Raw genomic sequence first — 22176 nt, forward strand, 5'->3', positions numbered from 1 at the left:
TGAATGGATTTATCCATTTATCTTGTTTGAATATGGTAATAAGAATGACTTGGTTCCTTTGAACCACCCTATCCTTCAAGCTAGGAGTTAATGTATGTAAAGGATTCAATGTATGATTTCTATTCATAATTTCTGGTTTTAGACTGCCAATGATAATCACTGCCAATAGAAGAAAAATGTGACAAAAGGAAAAATATTATTTTTAAAAATTGAGGCAAACAAAAGAAACCTGTTCTATACCTACAAATTCAACTTCAGATCTTGTCCAGGAAGTCAAAAACATTCTACTTTTTCCAGTAATATAAAAAATATTTATGCAATTGCCTGAAAATATGAAAATTATTGCTATTGGAGGTAATTTTCAAAAACCAAACTTTTAAACCCATAGATTTGATTCTTTATTAGTTTGTCCAATTAGAAATGAAGGGCCGTTTATCTGAGAATGACTGAGAGAGAACAGAGTGTAGACATAGACATAAAAGATGTCTGAATGCACAGACATGAATGGCAAAGAAAGCGTCCCTTAGCCGACCTGTGGAAAGCCATATTTGACTTTTTCAGCAAAGAAGCTGGCAATTTGCTTTGTTTTTTTGCAGTCAGAGACGACTGACACAATTTTCTTCAGCTATAAGAGCTAAAAGGAAAATACCTAGAAACTGTTAAGGTACAAATTTAACATGATATTCTGAGTGATGTAGAAACACAGGCAAGCCTCTGTAATATATTTGTATCACTAAGCTATGTTTTCCACGTTAGAATGCAGAGTAGCACACCTTTGCTATATGATCATGAACTTGGAAAGAGGAAAACAATGAGTGTTTTTGGTGTTGATGCTATTGTTGGTGGCGATGATATAATGAAGATGATGATGTTTAAAATAAGAGAAGATACATTCAATTCTCAATAAACAAAGTATCCCAGCAAGCCTAAGGTTGAGTAAATCTTTTCATTATGAGTAAATCACATTTTTAATAATACCAAGTCTATCATGAAAAGTATAGCGAGAACATAAACATCAGAAAATCTGACTGGACAAGATTCTTGCACCTTGAGGTTCTTTATCAGTGAGGATGTGTATGAATAGACTTATCTTTTTTTGGTTTTAAAATAGAAATAAAGAGACTAAAACAAAATAAGCAAGCAACAACAGCAAAGTTTCACCGCTATGTCTTTGCCTTACTCTACAAGAATCCTCTTATAGTATCTCAAACAGTACACCTTAGGAACAGAAGAAAGAGCTGAATTGTTAAATGTTCAGACCATAATATTCATAGGGTCTATAGCATATGTCTCAGTATCTCAGGAGTGCTTACTGCCACTAGAAAACAAAATGTTTCAATTCCATAGAAATGGACTTGCTCAACTATAGTCCCTAGTCTTCCAGTTGGAGTTTAATTCCCTCTGTTATGTAGATGTCACAGGTGAAACACTGAAAAAGTAAACTTTACATGGAATCTCTCTCATTGGGATCACTTGTTATTATAATAAATTTAAGGAGTTTTGTTTACTATGAATTGTTTGTTAGAGAAGCAGAACAAAACAAAAAATAGCAAACATGTGCTCTAAATAAGTTTAGCATATGTGATAACTAGTAAGGATACATGGATGACCCCTGTCTGAACTCTTTAGTGATTCTAATCCATCACAGACCACATAAAGACCAAAGAATGTAAACAGGCAATCATAAAAACCTGATTGTTGAAATATTATACAGTAATAAATTATAGTTATGTCACCATATCTTATAATATAGTTGAAGAAACTGATATAGAGTTGAAAACTCCAAAAAGAAAAAGAAAAAATGTTTTCTAACTTGCAGTTACAAGAGAAAGTAATCAGATGACTCCAAAAATAGTTTAGTCTATTCAGTGTATAATTAGTGGCAATATTACTCTTCCATTGTACTGAACTTATTTAATAAATGAGGAACTAAATGCATAGCATAAAAAACAGATAACCGTGACTAAGAAAGGGGACGCCAAACACAAGAGAAGTTTACCCTTCATCTATAACCACTGCTTTATAAGAAGGGAAATAGAAACTATATGATTACAAAGCACAACTACAGAAGACCTTTTTAAAGTCGTTTTCTTTGATATTATTTTTAAACAAGGGGAAAGGTAAGGTATGGGATGTTATAAACTTATATACAAGATATGCATCATTAGAGAAAATAAAAGTAAATAAATACACCCATACCAAGTTACATAAAAACTCAAATGTCTATATAATAAAATTTAACAAAATTCAGTTGACCTGACATTTTAAGGTCAAATGCATGCTATTAAGTTGCAGATTTTATTGTCATATTCATCAAAGTTTATCATTTTTAAAGAAGTCATATACTTTTTTTTATGAATCATCAATGTCCTGGTTAGTTTTATCCCAACTTGATAAAAGCTACATTCATCTGAAAGGAGGAAACCACTGGTGAAAAAAATACTTTAATAAGATCCAGACATAAGAGATTTTCATAAGTGAATCATAAGACAGAGTAAAGAGCAACGTGGGTGCTGCTATCCTAGGATGGTGGTCCTAGATTCTATAAGAAAACAGGCTGAACCAGGATGGATAAGCCAGTAATTATCACCACATCCGCTTCTGCCTCCAGTTTCCTGCCCTTTTTTGGGTTCCTGTCCTAACTTCCTTCAGTGACCTACTATGATTTGGTTATGAGCCAAATGAAACCTTTTCTCTCCAAGTTGTTTTTGGTCATGGTGTTTTATTACAGCCACAGTAACTCTAATTAAAACAGACAATAACTATGCATTAAAATGAACATATTCTCTCTTCCTTCTGCAAATATGAATGTGGAATTCTCTGTGAACACAGTTCCCCACTACCGCAAATCATGCAGTCTAGTTTTCCACTCTTGGAGAAGTGGCAGAAGCCAGCATATATACAATGTAATGGGCAAGCATTGCCTAGGAAAACCACATTCTTGTTCAGGTTATTTCATGTGTCAGGTAAGTTTTTGAAATTAAAAGAACAACTTATTAGTAGAGCGTTTCATCACACCTACACAGATACAGACATAGTCTGATTTTACAGGTGGAATCTGAAAGAAGGAATAATATGTGCTGTAATTTTATTGAATAATAACACAAGAAAAACAAATGAGGTACTATTATTAGCTACAGTGTTAACATAAGAAAATTAACACTTGCTTTTAGAAATTAATAAAATGTTTTCAACACAAATAAAACACTAAACTGCACCGGGAGTTTTTCAATGTACAATTTTTAAACTATATAAAAATAGAGTGATTTGGTTATAATAATTTAAGTCATGAACTGATGGAAAATAATTGCTTAATATAGCTGATAAACTCTTTTGATTACACAGTTAAATGCTAATTATGCGATTCTACATTACCTACACGACTTCTCAACTGCATATTCATGATATAAGGAGCAGAAACATCTCTATTTGCTTGTCTTGTTGAAGTGATGCATTTCTCCATTCCATTTTATTACTGGCATTTATCCTTTTTTATTTATTTAATTCCGTCTCATTACAAGGAACCGAAAGCTCACTAGTTCACTTAGATGTGTGCTTTTATTCCCCATTGCAGAATTTGCTGGTCATAGCTGTGGATGGCAACCTGGCAATACAGTCTGTGTGGCAATAAGTAAGAAATGATAATACAATTATTTTGGTGCTGTTTACACAGAAAGTTGCATTAATCAAATTTTAGTATGTTTACATTGCATCTTAGTTACAATGATTTTACCCTTTGTAAAATTTCTGTTAATGTCTCTTATTGATAAAAATGAAAGAAAATTGACATTAATAATACTTATTATTATAAATAAGGGCATGTTTAAAATTATATTTTTGAGGAAATAAAATGATAATCGTTAAACTTATAAACTAAAGTATTAATATTTTGGCTTATCTTTATTTGTAAAATATCTTATTTAAAGAAATTACTTGCACCAAGTGGTGGTGACACATACCTTTATTCCCAGCACTCAGGAAACAAAGGCAGGCAGGTCTCAGTGAGTTCAAGGCCAGCCTGGTCTACAGAGCCATTTATAGGACAGGCTGCAAAGCTACACGGAGAAATTGTCTTGAACAAACCAAAATCCAAAAACCAAATCAAAACAAAATAAAAATACAACAACAATAAATCAAAAACAAACAAACAAAAAACAAAAAATACATAAGAAAACTACATACGGTTGTAAGAGTCTTTGACAAACCTTTTATCAAAAGTTCCAACCAAGTTTGTCATATCAGTTTCTACATTAAATAATAAAGCTGATTATAATATATTTCATCTTATAAATGCTTCATTCAGTTCTATGTATTCAATGTATGAAATATAGAAAGCATAATATATTCAATGAATGTAAAATGGTCAAAAGATTTCTTCAGATAGTGTTTGAGAAACTAATAAAATCATAAATAATTTATATGTGTCTGTTGATCCTTGAAAAATATGATTGCTTAAGTTTTTATAATCACCTTGACTGCTGACCTGTGGTACTTCAGAAGTATACTATAAAATGCATAATAATATGTAATTACAATATAATATAATGTAATAATATGTTTCAGTTAACATCAGCCTTCTGAACTCTCTCACAACAAAAATTAGAATTATCGTTTTATGGAAATTTTTAATTCATGAAAAATTAGATGTAATAGGATGTTATTCTACCAGTCTAGAAAAGGGGCCTTATCTGCAAGGGAATAAGGAGAAAATACCAATTTACTATTCAATGTACGATTTCATCTATGATTGAAGACTGTGCTTGTGTATGTATGTTTGTATATACAAGAACAGTAAAAGTTAGGACCGCTAGTGAGACTAAGAAATTTGTGCACAGAAGAATACACAGGCAAGATAAATCAGTGGCATACACCAATCAATCAACAGCAGTGTAAATACTAGAACGGCAAATTTGGGCAAATAACTACCAAGAAAATAATAAAATCATCTACCCTCATGTATTTTTTTCCTTTCGTTTGTCATTTACTTTTGTGTGTGAGGATATTCTGTGCACGCACGTGAGTTTAACAGTTTCCTCAGTCACTGTCCATCTAATTTTTTTTTTTTTAGATGGCATTCCTTTGTGAACCTTGTTCGAGATAGTTTAGCTAGAATGACTAACCAAAATGGCTGTGGGATTGTTATATATCTACTTCCGCAGTGTAGGTATAACAGCCTGTGCTACTGTGCCCAGCTTTGATAGAGGCATTGGGCTTCAAACTCAAACCCCCCATTCTTGCATAGCAAGCACTCCAAGGAGCTAAGCCATGCTCCCAGGTCCTGTGATTTTTTTTTTTTTATATAAGAAGTTTTTAAATCCACATAGTTTAAAAAATTTTACACAGCTACAATTTTTTGATGTTGACTAATTTTATTTTGCCAAAATAAATATTATGAAGTGAAGTTTGAAAACACAAAAAGCAAAGTTTGAAAAGTCTACATTGATGAGCTCCCTCAGAGGGATCAGAACCAGGTCTATAAATATCTTCAAGGTAACCCTGAGATTAAGGGAAGGACATCATTTATAATGTCATAAAAAAAGAAGGACACAAAAAAATGGCCTGCAGCTAAAGAAAAGGGGAAAAATGACTGGTTATTTTAAAAGTTCTTGATACTGAGGTCACGACAAGTTTGAGTCACTAACAGCAGCACAAAGTTTTATGGCGAAGTGCAGTTTTTTTTCAAGGAAGTTGGGTATGTTTAGAAATTAAAAGCTAGGCCATTCTTAGCACTGCAGAGCCCATTAAGGAAAATGCAAATGCTAGTAAGAATGCAGTCAGCCTTTTGTTCTAACCTAAGTGAACTTGGGCTAGTGAAGCTCCCAGCAAGACTGCCTTAAATATCAGTGTCTTCTTGTGGTTAGATTGCCTCAGTCATATAATACTCCATGACCACTTTAAATATTATTTTAGTAAGTTTTTTTTTTCCTGTTCAGAGTTTTATCTTCAATTTGATTAATGCATCATTAATTAAAATAGAATTATATTACTTTTCTTAGTCCCTTTCTTCCCTCAGTACCTCCCACAGACCATCCCTCCAATTGTTCCCATACCCCCCAACTCTTATATTGATATTCTTCTTTCTTTGATTATCATTGTTTCATACATGTCAATTTGGGTAGGAGTAGTGATAAAAACTATGAAACTCAAAAACTATAAATGATTTCTAGGAAGATGTTGAAAATGGTAAGAATTATTATTGTGTGTGGCTTTAAAGATTTTTTTACCACAAATGTTTTCCTTTGTTCAGGGTTCTCTTTATATTCAACCGTGAATGGGTTTATTGAAACATGTACTTCCTGATTAATTGTTATAAGAAAATATTGAAATAGATAATATTAATGATCTCAAACTTCTATGTAAATAAACATTAGCCTCACAGAACCCTGGATTTAACTTATGTTGTATTCTTGGAGGAAAGTTGCAAAAGGCTGGTGACAATTTAAAGTGCTCTCAGTCAGATTGCTTAAAGCCACCTCTAGGAATGAATGACAACATATAAGAAGCTGGAGGTCATTTCCCTGATGTAAATCTAAAATGCTACTTTCAAAATAATAAGTCTCACCTCATTTTACTATACATATAGTTATTACCTTGGTACCTTTAATCATTGCCATGGAAAATTTAAATTACTTATTTTTTTACTCTTACAATTACTTATATTTTAAATATACACTATTGGTTAACTTTTGAAAAGTTAGCATCTCTACTGGAAATGTTAATTTGTCAGAGACTTACTTTTAAAAGTTATTTCCTTTAATTTATATGCAAATAATTGTATTTCCTTTCCCTTTTCTCAATCTAAATATTCTCATATGCCTCTCCTCGCTCTTTTTCAAATGCATGGTATTTCTTCATGTCATTAATCATTGGGATGTACATATTTTAATGTATACGAATATACAGATTTTTATAAATACATAAACACACCTTATTTATCAATATAATGATTATGATTATGATGCTTTGCTTGTATATATGGTTTTAGCGCCGAATAATTTGTATCGGACAAAAAAAATTGATGGGCTTTTCTCCAGAAAAATTTATTTCTCCCAGTCTTGGCATTTCTTAGTTGTCTGTAATTCTTTGTGTAAGATTTTTTAGCCTATGGGCTCTTCCCATCCACGTTAGCATACCTATTATTGTTGCCCTTTTCAATCATGTTTAGGTAGTAATGCTGGTGAGATTATGAGATGTATATGCTAGCATTCCTAGGAGACAGATTTTACAGAGAACTCCCTGTTCCTCTGCCGTTACAATCTTTCCACACACACTTCTACAGTAGTAATCTTTGAGCCTTGGGTGTTGAAGGTATATTAAAGATGTATCTTTTGGGACTGAACTTTACAATTCTATATTTAAATTGGCTGTGGTTTTCTGTCATCTGTTGCAAAGAGAGTCTGTCATCTGTTGCAAAGAGAGTTTCCTTGATGAGGGGTTAAATCCTTTTTTTTTTTTCTGATGAGGACAAATATTTAGAATTTACACTGGTTTAGTAAATTTTTCATTGTAGATTCTCTTCTACATAACCTCTCTAGCCCTAGATAGTTGGCAAGGTTTCTAGTATCGGTCATGATTTCCCTCTTGTTAAATGGGTCTTGAGTCTAATAACAACAGTAGGTTACCATCAAGGTATGTGTGTTATTACTGTACTTTTAGGTTATAGTGCCATGCTGGTCATTGACGTGCTTCATGGACATTAAGCCTGAGTAGGACTATTGGTTCTTCTCATACTATGGAAGTTTATCTATGTATTTCTTGTACAATAAAAACTAATCCTCAGGGAGAACGTTGTAAGAACAGTTCTAGAGATTCAGGAGTTTCTGGGTCTTGTGTCTGAAATATGTAGTGTGTTCAGCTGTATAGGCTTAACTCCCTATCCTGGTGACAAGGGGCTACCAAAGTCAAAGTGATGATCAAAATATAATGTTTTAGGGTTTCTTTTACAACCCTGAGAAGCTGCTCAAAAGTGGGCTATGATGGAGACTCTCCTACATGCTCGGATGTAGTAGTAAAGAAAACTCAGAATTTGGGAAAAATTAATGACAGTGAGAAGTCTAATATTTCTCATGAATCTTTATCAAAACTCAAGAAGGGAAAGAAGCCAATTCAAATAAAGTAATTACAGAATTGTTGACGTAAGTGAAAATATGGAAATTCTGAAACTATTTCATTTCTTATCTCAAAATTATCTTGCTGTCAGACTCAATCCTTGATTAACATTTTCCTGGAGATGGAGGAAAAGGTGAGAAAGTCAATTATGAGTGTTATTCTTTTGGTCCCTGCCCTAGCCACACCCACTCCTTTTTAACCTCTGACCTCGCCCACCATTGCTCTCTCTCTCTCTCTCTCTCTCTGTTCTCTCTCCCGGTGTACACACGGATTTGCCTCCTCTCCTTTCTCTCTCTCTCTCTCTCTCTCTCTCTCTCTCTCTCTCTCTCTCTCTCTCTCTCTCTCTCTCTCTCTCTCTCTCTTGCTCTGGTGCCAGACTCTGGAGCAGGCGCCCGGCACAACTGGGGACCTGCCGGAGTTTGCTGCTGCTCTGTGAGCCCTCCGGGCGGGGGGAACCCCCATATTTTTTAGGAATAAGAATGAGGACAGTGAGAAAATAAGAGGCAAAAGAAAGCAAACAACAATAAAAGTATGTAGAATGAGGAAGAAATGGGGAATACAATTTAGACTAAATGATTACTTCTAATGGCCATCTCACTATTATGTAGAAGGGAGCATGGTTCTAAGTATGATGTAATTACCTCTAGGACTCAGATTAGCAAGTCAGGGAAATATGGCTGAATGCCCTGAAGAAGGTGGTTAATTTTACAGTAAGAAAGTATACTTCAAATTTCTAAACGCTATGTAATGTAAATCATATAAATGACAATTTTGAGACCAAAAGAATGTAAAAATATCATTTTCTCATTAATTTGTGAAAGAAAAGGGATGTTTAAGCAGGTAGTTGTCATTTAAAATGGTAGAAGAATATGTTTTAATCAGCATAATTATTAAATGTCAATTATAATTTTATCAGTTAAATTATGTCAGAGGAACTAGTAATAGCAAGCTTGTTGAATGTTAATTAAAAGAATAAATGTTAATGATTGGTTTAACTTTTTGTCTTTGCAGATTTTTAAAATTTATGTTAATGATTTGTAAATATTTTTTCTTAGACTTTCATCATTTTTATAATCCAAGTAACCTAAATATACGAAAAGTATGTTTAAAATAAAGTATCTGAAAGGAAATTTAATTGACAAGCAATGACATTTCTATTTTTCAAGCTATTTATCTATTTTATGAACTAATCTGGAGATTTTTGGACCGTGCCTTCATTCTAATTAAACAAAGTTAAGTGCTAGTGAAATGTACCTTGTTATAGAATCTCAAACAATCATATTATGGTGTGTTCCTTACTTGGATTGTCTTATTTGACAGTTTGGCTATATTCTATCAGGATCAATTTTTTATGAAATGATATGATCCATCCCAGTCTATGAACTACAGTGGGAAGGCATTCAGGATTGCAGCTTAAGGATCAGTGACATTTGGGTTCGTCCCCATTTTACTCACTTTGATTATACTATGAATATATTCTCACATATAAGATTAAACTCAGTGCTAATCAAATAATATAATATTAAAGCTTGTGCTAATCAAATAAGCCTTTTCACTTATAAAAAGTTAATAAAGAGTGCTAATTAGGCTTTCACAAGTGGATCTTAATTTCAATAACCTTAAATTGTCTTTTGTTTGGATATTCTCACATGAAACTAAAAGAGCAGTCACGTGTATTATGGCTAGGATGCAGTAATTAATTTTCTAAAATTACGTGTTAAATGCAAAAATTATGATGGAATTTGATCAGAAGTTTCTTTAATTTACACTTACTGTAAACACATTCCTTACATTAAGAAATAATGGGCTAGGTATTACAAATCTATAAATATATTAAATAATAAATTTTGAGAATTCAATTTTTTATTAAATTTTATGAATATGTTTACAGGTCATATTACAATTTATCATTATCTTCTCTGTGCTTTATTAATACTGCCTTTTTCAACTGTCTAAGGCTTTTGAAAATCCATAACAATCTGTATTTTACACAGAAAGTATGTGTGATGTTTTAATTCAGTTACAACTTTTGTAATAAAATTTTATTTAACAAAACAAAATTAAAGTACAGCATCTCAAAAAATTTATTCTTATTTAATCTTATTTATGTTTCAATCTATCCTTATTTATGTTTCAATATTTAGAAAGTAAATTTGAATGAATTATGTACTTCAGATTTGATTAAAAGGAACATGGATTTTTAGGATTGAAATATTCGTATGCTTTTGATTTGCCTCAAAAATGAGATATATAATTTCCTCTTTTTCATAATGTTTCATGATAAGAATAATGTTTGGCACAGAATGGATGATCAATACTTTCTGAGAAAATTAAAAGAAATAAGCTGTCCAAATAAAGGACTGATTATAGTAAAAATTTTCTTCTTTTTACAGGTATGTGTGTGTGTGTGTGTGTAAGAGAGAGAGAGACAGAGACACAGACAGAGAGACACAGAGAGAAACAGAGAAACAGAGAGAGGAGAGGAGAGATAGAAGAGAGAAGTGTGTATGTATATCTGCCCTTGTTAGGAAAACACAGGTACCTCTGGGTATGCGGAGATTAGGAAACTATCTTGTCTGTTGGTCCTTTCATTTCTTGAACCAATGCTTCTTCTTTTAGTCACTGCACATGACAAGTTCTCTAGCTCGTCTGATTAGGGGATTCTCCTGTCTCTGTTTCCCATCTGACAGAGTGCTAAGTTTATAGAAACTACTCTGTGATGATTATGGTTATTTTGAACTTAGATCCCCAACCTTGTACAGCAAATGTTTTTACACACTGAAATGTCTTCAGAAGCCCTGAAATATATATTTTTAGTCTCATAAATGAAGAATATGGACAGATTTTTAAATGATATGCAACTACACTGAAAAGTATTTTCAAACATTTTTGGCTTTGTGGTTTTTGAATACTGTACTATAATTATAAATACTAAATTTATTTATTCACATAAAATATTTGAGTTACTCTGATATTCTAACTAGGAGTCAGTGAGTCATGTTCAGAGCCTATGAAATGGAGAATTATGTATAAAATCATGGAGTGTGAAATAATATGCCTTAAGAAAATAGCTAATTGGTAAGAAATCAGTAGGTTGAAGTGGAAATCAGGTTTGACTCAAGGAAAAAGGATAAACCAGTGTTCAGGAATTGCAATCAAGAAAGCCCTTTCACGGAGATCACATTGTGGTACAGCAGAAAGTGAGGGAAGGGGGGACAGAAGCTCTGGAAGGGAACTGCTGAAATTACATCACTATGTGATATTAAAGAATGAAACAATACCTAAATGTTCCATACTCTGACACCCAACTGTGTCTATATCTTGTTTCTATAAATTAGAAGTCCCTTTTGAAAAAAGTAAAATCAAATGTATGATTCTTTGATGCCTGTCCATTATGAGAATTAGTGCTTTATCTGTAGCATGTAAATCAGTTATTAAATTGGAAACTACCAGGGTTTTATCAAAGCTGGTAATTTGGTACTAAAGTCTTATCATAATATTTGCATTGGTGGCATTCTAATTGTCTTACCATATCAAAGTCACCAGTATGCTAAAGCCGTGATATGCTTTATGAAGTATTAATAACTCAAAAAAGATGATTTCATCTTGTTCCTTCAAAGGCTCATTTAAAATTATATATAGCAAAGCAACTTTCACATTATATTCATTAAAATTCAATTCATTAAGACAAGAAGAAATAAGAGTTGCTATATATTGCCAGAGAATAACAAAACGTAGGATTTAATGCTGAACTCCAAAAGGGTTTTGCTTCAATTATCCACAGATACTCACAAATAACTGAGCAGCAAAGAAAAGGAATCTCTGTTCGGATCCCAGAGTCAAAGATGAAGCTATGCTGGAGGGCTGCAAAGAGAAGGAAGCAGGCGCCTGGGGGATTAGTGGTTTTCTTCAATGCAGTCATGGAATTCTGTGTGTCTGTGATTCTTCCTTTGGAAGCCTCATGGAGTATCAGCATAAGGACAAAATACTTTTTCAAAACAATTTGTGCCACCTTCATCTTTGTGATCCTAGAGTGTTGTATCTTTAGATGTGAAATGGTTCTGCTTTTTCATCTTTGTTTCTGGATTACTCAATATCTTGAATTATATTCCTGAATGAATTTAAGAATACCAAAGCTGACTTTTAATTTTGTTCTATATTGAGTTTGTTTTGGAAACCTAGAGTGTCTGTAAACTTCAAGTAAGCTTTTACAACTGTTTTTGTATAAATAGTATAGGGCTAAAGTCCAACCACTTAAGTTTAGAATAAGATATAATAACATATTGAAATATTATTTAACTAGAGATATTAATAATGGTGAAGTCTCATGAACATGCTTCTTTTGAAGCTTTCACTTTTCAAATACTTGTGTGTGTGTGTGTGTGTGTGTGTGTGTGTGTTTGCAGTTGTGCGTGTCTTTGGACTTGTACATTTGAGTACAGTTCCTGCAAAGGTCAGAAGGTGTATAGATCTGGAGGTACATGAGGTTGTGAGATGCTGTAGATGTGTGCTGGGAAAATGATTGATGTCCCCTACAGGAATAGTATCCATTCTTACCAACTAAGCCATTTCTCCATCTCTCTCATTATCATACACACACACACACACACACACACACACACACAGACACACACACACAAAAAAAAAACTTTATTACTGGGTTCTTCCTAATCATAGTAATTCAAAAAGTATCAATTGTGTCACAACTGTCCATTGATATAAAAGTAATGGTTCTATAACTACTTAACTCTTAACTACTATATATACAAAAATCCAAGGTGCACAAGTGTTTTATATAAAATAATATATTTATTGCATATTACTTATTATCATTTTTCTATATGCTTTAGTTCAGTGTTAAGTCACTTAAGATACACGTGAAATATGAACTAAATAAAAATACCTTTTGTATACAATGTTTACAGATTTGTAACATGAAAACACTTTGTTTATTCCCATTGCTGCTACAACATTTTTCAAATGTTTTGTGGTACAGTTGGTTGAATCAGTGGAGGCAGAACTTTCAAAAGAGAACCTTAAGGTACACAAGACCAACTGTTCTCAATTTTCTTTTTATGCTAAGGCTGCAATCTGGAAAGCAGGTGTCAGAGGTATGGATAACTCACAGCTTCAAGTTGTTGAAAACCAGAAAAGCAAACAAATACAGATCTTGGAATGTTACTATGCACTTTGAAAAACGGAGATTCACATTTAAAAAACAAACAAAACCTCTGCAGTTAAGGTGTTAAACAGTATGATTTAAATTTTGAAGCGCTATGAAACACCATAATATAGTTTTATTCACTACAAATTGTTCAAGAAATCGAATTTTAACTAATTCCACCACATTAAAAACAAACAAAAGAAACAAAATTGAACCAAACTAGCCAAATGTTTTGAGGTGTGCCTTTTATCCCCGTGCTTGCTGAAGACACAGAGGCAGGGGGAGTTCTATGAGTTTGAGTGCAGCCTGATCTTCATTATAATTCCAGACCAGCCAAGGCCATGTAGTAAGATCTTGTCTCAAAAACCAAAAACAACCAACCAACAAACAAACACTACACCAGATGACAGAAGTGCTAATTTGATTAAAATTATTAATCATTTTCACAGGTATATATACACAACTGCATTGTGTTGTCCTTAACTATAAGTAAGCACACACAAAAAATAAATTCAGAGTATTCTTGCAAAGCTCACTACTTGGCATACATTGGAACATTTAATAAATTGTGCCTTATAGATTTCATTATTTTTAATTTTTATTGACAGAAGCTAGTAGATATGAAATTATAGGGTTTGTACAATTGTTTCAAGAATTTGTTGATGATATTAAGCCTGAAGTATTTTGTAAGTTTTGCACAATTTAATGAATGCATTCGTTATTTCTCTCTGCATGTCTTAACTTTGCTAGCACTTACATAAGGTTCAGATTGGATTTTGTTTCTGTAGAATAGTGGAAAAGGCTCCATTGTATTAAGCAAAAATAAAATCTATGAGAAGGCTATGAGAAGGAACACTACACTTGAATTCATCAAGTAGATTCTTGGTTAATGTCAATCCACATGCATTCTTGATTTCCTCAATACACATTTTTTAGCATTTCTAAGTTTATTTAGAAATAAACATGCATGACCCAAGTGGGCCAAAAGCTTGTCACTTAGAAAAAGAGAAGCCTTTTAAACATGCGACATAATCAGGGCAGCTTCTGTGCAATAAACATGGAAGAAAAATTCTCTGCCCATGAAAAGTTCTCTTGTCTGCCTAAAACCCAGTCTTTCATGTACCCCAAACATCCACTGTGTGAAGACATTATGCAGTTTAATAATAAAAGGAGTCCTCAGAAACTCCTCCTTACAGTTATTTTTTTTAAATTCAGGAAGTATGTAGATTAGTGATGAAGTCACCGCCACTTTTATTTACAGGAAGAAATGTGTTGTCATCATGGGAAAAATTAGGTCACACTTTAATTTATTATTAATATCTTGTGTTTGAGGCTTAGAATTTCTCTATGGCTATTTGATCAACTTTAAGCGAATTTCGGTAACAAATACGATCTTTGGATACATTTTACAAATAATGAGTTTGGGAACTCTATTGAATTCATAATTTATTTGTTTCTGTCACTTCTGCAGTTTGATATACATAACGCAGTTATCGTTAATGGAATTTATGAATGAGAAAATACATCTATGAAGGAGGAAGGGAAGTCAACATGAAAGCAACTTTGCTAATGAAGGAAAAAAGTGGCGGCTCAGAAATTCAGGGCTCTATAAGCTGGGTGGTAATCCGGCTGCCTTTACCTGTTGGGATCAACCTACCTCTGGACCCAGCAATACCACTCTTGGGGATATACCCAAGAGAGGCCTTATCATACAACAAAAATATATGCTCAACTATGTTCATAGCAGCATTGTTTGTAATAGCCAGAACCTGGAAACAACCTAGATGCCCTTCAATGGAAGAATGGATGAAGAAAGTATGGAATATATACATATTAGAGTATTACTCAGCAGTAAAAAACAAGGACTTCGTGAATTTTGCGTACAAATGGATGGAAATAGAAAACACTATCCTGAGTGAGGTAAGCCAGACCCAAAGAGGAACATGGGATGTACTCACTCATATTTGGTTTCTAGCCATAAATAAAGGACATTGAGCTTATATTTCGCGATCCTAGAGAAGCTAAATAAGAAGGTGAATCCAAAGACAAACATATAGGCATCCTCCTGAATATTAACCTTTATCAGGCAATGAAAGGAGACAGAGACCCACATTGGAGCACCAGACAGAAATCTCAAGGTCCAAAGCAGGAGCACAAGGAGAGAGAGCACGAGCAAGGAACTCAGGACCGCGAGGGGTGCACCCACATACTGAGACAATGGGGATGTTCTATCGGGAACTCACCAAGGCCAGCTGGCCTGGGTCTGAAAAAGCATGGGATAAAACCAGACTTGCTGAACATAGCGGACAATGAGGACTACTGAGAACTCAAGAACAATGGCAATGAGTTTTTGATCCTACTGCACGTACTGGCTTTGTGGGAGCCTAGGCAGTTTGGATGCTCACCTTACTAAACCTGGATGGAGGTGGGCGGTCCTTGGACTTCCCACAGGGCAGGGAACCCTGATTGCTCTTTGAGCTGATGAGGGAGAGGGACTTGATCGGGGGAGGGGGAGGGAAATGGGAGGCGGTGGCGGGGAGGAGGCAGAAATCCTTAATAAATAAATAAATTAATAAAAATACATCTAATAGGATGTTCAGTTTACCCTCTCCTATAAGGAAGGGCCCACACTTTTATTCTTGTTTTCTATGGCTTCATTCTTGGACTTATCCTCTCTGCTTGCCTGTGTTTTCATGCAGACTCCTCACAGATCTTGTTTCTTCACTGTGGAAGTGTGGAAACAAACAGATTTTGTATTAGAGATATCTGCTACACGGGCCCAGGATCAGCCACAAGCATAATTAACTTTAAAATGACTCAACTTCTTTCAACCATGATCATTCTGTCTTTATTGAATTTTAATGTCTTTTATTTTAATCAAACAATATCCCTTCACAGGATATACACGAAGAAATGAGTTTTCCTAAATGAAATTGCTTTTTTATAGCCATTCTACACACACTCCATTTACATCTCGCGAACAGTAAAGCCACTCTTTGAGTGTTGCTTCACTAGCCAGTGAAGTATACTAGCTGGAAAACAGTGTGATCATGCACAGGGAAGAGACATTAGCCAGTTTGAATATTGACAGCGTCTTCAAAATTACCTCCCAAAACTCTAGGCAAATTTTGTACTCGCAACGAGGAAATTAGAAGCCAGCCTTGAGATTGAATCCGTAACTTCTCCATCTTAAAGGAGAGGAAGACGATTATTAGGAAACCCAGGTAAATTACAAAAGTTGCACTTAAGTGTGTACTCTTAATAGATCAAGGGACCCAACAAGGTGAGCTACAAATACATTACTCAGTTCAGAAGAAAAATTGATTAATCTCACATAAATTGTTTCAGAATATACATGTGTACAGTTTCAATTTTACTGAATTATTTTGAAAATTTGAAATGCAAAACTAATTCTTCAAGAGATGGTAGCATATCTTTATCATTTGCAAGACGCAAGGAATCAATCCATGAGCCTTATTCATGCAGGCGATTACTCTGCGTTGGAGAAACATTCCTCACAATAGCAACTTTGGGGCAAAAGCCATCATTAGGCTGCTATTTTATATTTATATTTCATTACTACATATTTTTATTAAATCCAATATGAATTTTATCTGAATGAATTAATAATTGGAAAGGTATGATTGGTGGATAATGAAAATCACTTCAGATATCTATAAGGTATACTAAAACATATTTTATGGCTTCTCAGCAACACATTTATCCTCTAATTTATACTTTCGGGGTTTCTCAAATATAAATCTTAAAGCTAGTTGTTTATCTACTCCAAGATTATGCAGAATTGCCAGGTTATGTATGCAAAGAGGAAAATGGACTGTGATTACTCCAGAAGAGTAATTTCCTTGGGTTCTATGTCTAAACTGAATGAGTTTTCAACAAATGTACAAGCTTGTATCTATATCACAAATTTCCAAGGGATAGTTCTAATATCTTAAACGGATAAGGAAGGGTTCTAACACCTATGAGAGTGTATAACTGGCTTATGAAAACAGGCAGTAACAAAACTGTCTCCTGCATTGCACTGCAGCATTTGAATTCCTCTTAAAGGATGAATGAAAGGAGGAGGAGGAAAGTTTTAGGTTTTTTGTTGTGGTGGTGGTGGTGTTTGTTTTTGTTTTTCTTTTTTTCTCAGATTCTCTAGTAGATTGTCCTACATCCAATCACATTTGGTGTTCCTAATGGGTTTAACACAAGAACACATTTACTTGAGAAGTAATAATAGTGGAATGGGAAATAAAGCATAAATTGAAGGTATAAGAAAGAGGAGTGGATTCACTCCAAACAAATTCTCAAACAATAAATAATAAAAAATATATAGGCATGAAATAAATAAAATTTAGAGACAACTGCAAAAAAGCCTCTTAAGAACAGTCATTGTGGATACATGCTCTCTTAAGGAAGAAGACTGGTGATAAATTCTATATATAAAATCACAGGAGAACCAGCCAATGCTTACAATTATTTCAGGCTATTTAGTAGTTGGAAAAATATATTCAAGAGTGATTGTTTCTGTTTGTTTCTTGCTTATGAACCGGCATTCTTTTCATGAGGAAATGTCTTTAATGGGATAGGAGTCACAGTTTGGAATCCCTGCACTAGGTTGGCTTTGGCAGAACTGAATGAAACCCAAATGTGTGTGAATGTAGGTATACAAATACACACACACACACACACACACACACACACACACACACGCGCGCACACACGGAGAGATAGAGTAGGTAGATAGATAGGTAGCTAGATAGATAGAGATAGATAGAGAGAGTTTTCCTGATTATCTTTATTAAGTAAGCAGCCAGTATAAACAGTTCCTTGTCCAGAAACATGTACATGGGATTTCCCTTTTCAATTTGCCCAGCCTGCAAACACAAACATATTTCATAATGATAAACTACAAATGCCATTTCCAGACCTAACTCTTTAAAACTGCCAACACAAAAACAAAGACAGGAGCTCCCTATAGATTAAAAACCAAGGAAATGAGAAATATGTTAAGTAACCTATAAAGTTAGAGGACCAAGAACTAATTCCCCATGGTTTTATAGTTTTTTCTTTAAGTAAACAAAATCTTGCATAAATACACTCAAGTAAATTTTTATTCATTGGACAACCAATTTGAAAATAATTTTAATTTGCAATAAAAATCTTTTTTTAAAAAGGAAAATAGGGGGTGAGGTTATTTTAGAAATTTTCTTTCTTTTTCTTTTTGAAGTAGGGTTTTGCTGTGTAGCTTTGGTGCCTGTCCTGGAACTAGCTTTGGTAGACCAGACTGGCCTAGAGCTCGCTGAGATCCTCCTGCCTCTACCTCTGAAATCCTGGGATTAAAAGCGTGTGCCACCACCACACAACTATAAAATTTTCATATTGCTCAAATTTTAGACAATTAAATGTTGTTCAAATTTTAAATTTTATTGTTCTAAAGAGATTCATTACTCTTTATGTTAGTACCATTTTATTTTCTGTATGCTCTGAATAACAAACAAATCAGGCAAAATAAAGGTATTTTAAAATGTTTATGACTTAGTAAAGTTAAATTATAATTAAATAATTTTATTAAATAAAAATTATGCTTTTACATGTGTTTAAAATCTTGACTTATATATCAAATGTGTGTAAAATAAATCAATAATATATAACTATTCATAATGATTTTCATATAACTATGTCTTCAGATGTTAGGGTGTGGTACAATTTTATAAGTCCTTCTTCGTACATGCAAGGGCTTGGATTCAATCTCCACCATAAGCAGGCATGTATACACACAAAAGAACACATGCATGCATTTATGTATGGACACACACACAGGACTTTGTGTTCAATAACCCGTAATTTGTAATGCCTTTTTTTACTGCCTTATTAACATGACTTTGTAGTTTAAAGTACTAGCATGGGGAAATATAAAGATATTAGAAGGAATCTTATATAATGCTGTTTATCTGTCATGTAACCATCTTTCTGTTCCACTTGTAACAATATTGCATATGTGATGGAGAAAACAGATGGTTTCAAGTAATTGTATGATAACGTAGATGCTACCTTAGTTGTAATCTAGCAAGTTTCAAATTCCATACACATTCCATTTTTCCTCCTTCGAATTTCAGTTTGACGAGGCAATGACTTGGTTAAGTCTGCTCTAGGAATTACTTTCCTGCTGTAAAACCCACCTGTTTATCTCTAGTCCCTGGGCAGTGCAAGGCTGATCCCATAATCTGTTAATATCTGATTTACTGAAAGCCAGTTGTGTCCCACAGAGCCTAAGCCATTCTTGCTCTCCAGCACATTAAGAATTAATATTTACCCTTATTGGACCTTTCAGCTTCCACGAGAAACTTTAACAAAGGCTCTGCAAATCCCTACCCAACATATACTAGGAGGATTAATAATAATTCCTTTTGATCGGAATTACTTGGTTGGCCAGCAATGGTTTCCATGGTAATCAGGTGGTAGACAGGGCTGAGGCTGATTCCATCAGTTGTAAGACATCATTAGAATTATCCTACATGTCTAATTATAACCTACCAGGATTGACTTCTATGTAGTGTAGCTCAGAGGCACGGGAAATCAAGTTATGAGTTTAAATGGTTAGACGGCTTCACAAGGAAAGAAATTATTTTCCTTTCCTTAATAAGACTTTTTTTTTTCTGGCCAAGAATGCTATATATTAGAAAGAAAATAAGTTCAAAATAGTTTTTATGAAAAATAAGACTGAAAGTTTTACACAACTGTTAAAAATTTCAGACAAAGTTTGTGTTAATAGTACTAAAATAATTGTTCACCTTAGAGATTAACTTCGATCAGTGGTAATATTCAATAATAATGTTTAGATACTTAATATTGGCAAATAAGAGTTACACTTATTTAAGTGAAATAGCAGAATCCTGAAGTAAACATATACTAAAACAGGAGGAGAATGAGGAACACTTTAAAATAAAAAAGAAAAATTATGACTACACATTTGTTCACTTGACCCTGGAAGGTTGATGTCATTCCATAAATTTATTAGAAGAAAGATGTTAAATCATATATATGGCACACTTACACACATCCATACTAACAAAGGCATCACAGATGAACACACACAATAATAATAATAATAATGATAATACATAAAAAGCACCAAATTTAGAGTATGGACAATTCAAAGACTATCCCAAAAGAGACACCTCAGGAAGACACTGGTATTATGAAAAGGTTACAATCAGGGTTTATAAGATATTTTTAAAAATTCATGCTATTCATTTGTTAGGCTGCACATTAAGAGAAGATAGAAGAATAAAACTCTATATCAACTCTTTTATGCAATAAAGAGTGCTTCCTGAAGATCACGAAAACATACATTCTTCCTAGATAAATGTTTATTTCCTTTGTATAGTAAATTCGGAATTCTTAAAATTGTTAAGGCCTTCAAACACCAGAAGTTTGGTATGTTTATCTATTTGCTTATTATGAAATCTGTGAGCTGCAAACATATAATTTTAAGATATTTAATCTAAATTTTGAGCAAAATTTAAATGTATAATGATATGTCTATATAAACCAATAACATTCTGTAAATAAATTAGTTGAATTTGCTTCAGAATGGCATAAATATGGAACTAAATGGTAGACTTTAAAATATAAATGTTAACATTTTCTTAATTGCCTCTGAATTTATGATCATGTAACACATTTTTAAAAATTGCTTTCATACGTGCATATTGTTAATGAAATTTTTACTATATTTTTAAGAGGTATATGAGCACTATACAACTGTTGAAAAGGCTATAATACAATTTTTTGAGGTGTGATTTTCCTCTTATCACTTGGAACTCATTTCTGTTTTACGTTTTAAGACAACTCTGCCAGGACACATGGACTCGGAGTTCACAACTAGTAGCTCGGGAGACATGAACGTAGCAGATGCTTATAACCACACTGTGTTCATAATAAAGAGCTAATGCCTTAGGAACGTAAGTTGTAATAATTTATCACACATGATGCTATGTCAGAGTGTCAGAGAGGAATCTACATTAATATAAATTACCCAAACTAATGGCAACTTTTCCAGTTCTGTTTTGTTTGGGTTTTTTCTTTTGATTTTGGTGTTTGTTTGCTTGTTTTTCTGAGATTGGCTTTCTTGTCCTGGAATAAGCTCTTGTAGACAAGGCTGGACTGGAACTCACAAAGATCCTCCTGCCTCTGCTTCCCGAGTTCTAAGATTAAGGGTGTGCACCACAACTGCCCAGAAAGAGGTAAACTTTTAACAGTTTTAACATTTGCCTCCTGCCTCCCAGCTTCCCAGCTAGGCAGGTACTGCAGACAAAGGTTAGCTTCTATCTAACTAGCTTCTGTCTTTGTGTTGCTTTCATTGGTTAATAAAGAAACTGATTTGGACCTGATAGGGCAGAACTTAGGTAGGCAGAGAAGACAGAACTGAATTCTTGGAAGAAAAAGGCAGTGTCAGAGAGGTGCCATGGATCTTCCAGTGGGAGTGAGGGGTGGGATGGGGGTAAGGGGAGATGGGGAGAAAAAAGTGAGAAGAGGGGATGAGGAGAGCTTGGGAGAATGGGATGGTTGGGATGGAGGAAGGGTGGATATGGGACCAGGGAAGTATATATTTTAAGTAAGAGAGCCATTTTAGGGTTGGCAAGAGACTTGACTCTAGAGGTGTACCCAGATGTCCATGGAGATGTCCCCAGCTAGTTCCTTGGGCAGCTGAGGAGAGGGAGCCTGAAATGGCTCTATCATATAGCTATACTGTTGAATATCTTGCATATCACCATAGAACCTTCATCTGGCAATGGATGAAGCTAGAGACAGAGACCCACACAGGAGCACTGGACTGAGCTCCCAAAGTCCAAATGAGGAGCAAAAGGAGGGAGGACATGAGCAAGGAAGTCAGG

The 22176-nt window shown here is 33.9% G+C and overlaps 1 protein-coding gene and 1 non-coding gene across 6 annotated transcripts in view; both read right to left on the minus strand.

The window, feature by feature from the left end:
• Positions 1-22176, minus strand: part of Pcdh9 (protocadherin 9) — an 829840-nt gene that overhangs the window by 117316 nt on the left and 690348 nt on the right. The window lies entirely within an intron of this gene.
• LOC121464864 lies at positions 2812-2974 on the minus strand. The gene has a single exon (XR_005976574.1). It is a non-coding gene; the product is annotated as a U1 spliceosomal RNA (small nuclear RNA).

This window comes from Microtus oregoni, unplaced genomic scaffold (genome assembly GCF_018167655.1).
Source record: "Microtus oregoni isolate MIOR12 unplaced genomic scaffold, Mior012 000001F_ref0000356, whole genome shotgun sequence".
Classification (NCBI taxonomy): Eukaryota; Metazoa; Chordata; class Mammalia; order Rodentia; family Cricetidae; genus Microtus; species Microtus oregoni.